Source organism: Octopus bimaculoides, chromosome 28, assembly GCF_001194135.2.
Source record: "Octopus bimaculoides isolate UCB-OBI-ISO-001 chromosome 28, ASM119413v2, whole genome shotgun sequence".
NCBI classification, from domain to species: domain Eukaryota; kingdom Metazoa; phylum Mollusca; class Cephalopoda; order Octopoda; family Octopodidae; genus Octopus; species Octopus bimaculoides.
The window spans coordinates 12751179-12754090 of NC_069008.1; the positions used below are offsets into that span (position 1 = coordinate 12751179).

At 39.4% G+C, this 2912-nt stretch overlaps 1 protein-coding gene across 1 annotated transcript in view; it reads left to right on the forward strand.

Moving 5' to 3' along the window:
• The first annotated feature begins 307 nt into the window (after positions 1-307).
• Positions 308-2912, forward strand: part of LOC106874837 (zinc finger protein 271) — an 11023-nt gene continuing 8418 nt past the window's right edge. The window contains exon 1 of the mRNA XM_014922725.2: positions 308-396. The gene's annotated coding sequence lies outside the window, so the exon portion shown is untranslated. The remainder of the gene's footprint in view (positions 397-2912) is intronic.

Genomic DNA, 2912 nt, shown 5'->3' on the forward strand with positions numbered 1-2912 from the left:
ATTGGAATAAGCAAAACCATTCATGGTTTCTGGATTAAGATAGAAGCCAATAAACGGGTACGGATTAAAAGTAAAATTGGGTGATGTCCGAAATTCTATTCTGTATTTTAAGTAAAACTTTCGAAAATCCAGTGCATTTAACAGTGACTGCATATTTCGAGCCATATATATATATATATATATATATATATATATATGTATATATATATAATACGTCCATATTTTTTCTTGGAGCTTCTAAACAGAAACTAAGTACAGTTCGTCGTTTGTGTCTCCGAGTCGGTTTTTGTAATTTCTGTTGTGAAAGTTTACTTCGTGTTGAATGGCGCCTTGTAACAGACATTTGGTGTAATTGAAGACATGTCACTATGAACACAGATTTATGTTGCATAACAGGTAAGATGTAATAATTCAGATATTTTAGTAAATGTAGTTGGACACGGGCAATGTAAAACTTTTTGCTGTTGCGAGTCGGACATTGATATTGATTCTATTCTCCACCCCTATTATTAAACAGATTTATACATAACAACCCATGTGTGAAAAATTGCTATTTTGAACCCTCGTCGTTATTTTTGAAATACCTTCCATGCGGTGTACATTACGATCCTATTGGAAGAAATTAGAGTGGCGATAATTCACTTTCTGAAATCAAATGCAGAAAGAAAGGTTTGTTTATTATCTGACTTCACCGTAAACTTTGTCTTCACATTCAATTCCGACATAATCGTAATCTACACTATCAAAAACATGTTTATGGAAAGTATGTTGCTTTTTCTTTTGCTAATGTTACTGGAACGTAAGTCGAGCTGTGAGGCGGAGAAAAACGCTAAGACACTAACAGATACGGGCATAAACATCTCTTTATCTTGTTTCAGTCGTTCGACTCCGGCTATGCCTTCGTATTGACTTGCTGGGTTTTAGGCATACCTCCATATGTGTGTGTACGTCCCCACCGATTGTGTTTCTGAATAACTTTAAGAAAAATAGATATTTTTCAATGAAAGTTTCTACAAATACGCCTCAGATGGTGTAGATTTCGATTATATACATATGATCAAACTGACTACAAAGAGGCTAGGGTGTCTGCATTGGCAAGACATCATCATCGTTTAACATCCGCCTTCCATGCTGGCATGGGTTGGATGGTTTGACAGGAGCTGGCCAGGTAGAATACTACCTCAGGCTACTGTGTCTGTTTTGTCATGGTTTTTATGGTTGCATACCCTTCATAAGAGCAACCACTTTGCAGAATGCTTTTTACATGGTACTATACACAGGCAATGTCTGTTTTGGCATGGTTTTTACTGCTGGATGCCCTTCCAAATGCCATCCTCTTCACAGTGTGAACTGGGTTATTTTTACATGGCACCAGCACTGGCAGGGTTGCCAAGTAGCAGTGCAAGACAAGGAATTTTTTAGAGGAATATTATGTAGTAAAGTCAAAAAGAATACAATGAATGAGTCTGAAGAAGGACACTGTCCAAAACGGATTTTGCACCCCCCACAACTAGTTCGCTGTAATATTTTCATTGATTATTCATATGTGTGTGTGAAATAAACATCACAGATGCTTTGCCTCATGCAGAAGCTGCAGGAGTTACTCTGATATTTTGCAAGCTCTTCTGAATCCATTGCAATGCTGGAAACTCTATCGTGTCATCACCAAGTATCTTACGGTCATAAGCATTTTGCCCCTTTGCCTATACACTTCACCTCAGTGGGGTAACAAGAACTGAACTAGTCTTCACCTATAGAAGAGTTCCACTTGCAGTCTCTTATTAACCATAGCTGCTGCCATACTCGTCTCCTTAATGGCTTTTTTCAGTTGTCTGGGTTCCAGACCTATCTTCTGCAGGAAATAGCTCAGTGACCTGGATGGCTCTACAAGTTTGACCACGAATTCCTGGAGAGCAGGAGCATGTCTGATCAGAGTGATGTTACCACTATCTTCTGGTTAGAATACAAAATAGAAAATGGGTCTCTTACCCTTTGGTGGTGGCAATAACTGGTGTTTATTAGCCTTCACCCTTCGCAGATCAGTCCACTTGGCAATTTCTTCAAGGACCTTGTCATGTCTCAATTTCTATTGGGCAGTCCCTAGTGCCTTTGAGTATCCAATCAAAATGTAGTTCAAAGTGCAAAGAATTGCTCTGCACTGCTTGCAGGATGGGTCTCTTTTTTTTTTGTTTTTGTATACCCTACATTTTAATGTTATTTAGGATTGGCAAGCAGTCAGCAATAGTATGAAGGAAGGACAAACTCCTTTGTTGCTCCAGAGTTCCTTCCAGGACAGTGGGTGCTCAAGTGCCTGGTCCCACTATATCCATTGACCCTGGTGGGGTCCTACTGCCTTCACGCAGCTATCCTTCTCTGTTGAATCATGGGTCCTTTGCACTGCGAGCTCTCTCATAAATATATATATATATATATATATATGTATGTGAGTGTGTTTGAAGGATTCATTAAGAATCACGTCACATCAACATGTAAGACACCACCAATTGGCTAGATAACAATACACAGCGTAGACAGTGAAATAATCCATCATCGTAGGCATCAATTATACCAACTAAATACTGTTGTTAGGTAATTCTCAATTCCAATTATTTACCAATGATAAAATTCCTTGCATGTAAGTGAATGTATTTATTGCTAGTATGGACATGACAGATCATCATCATCATCATCATCATCATCATTTAACGTCCGCTTTCCATGCTAACATGGGTTGGACGATTTGACTGAGGACTGGTGAAACCGGATGGCAACACCAGGCTCCAATCTAATTTGGCAGAGTTTCTACAGCTGGATGCCCTTCCTAATGCCAACCACTCAGAGAGTGTAGTGGGTGCTTTTACGTGTCACCCGCACGAAAACGGCCACGCTCGAAATGGTGTCTTTTATGTGCC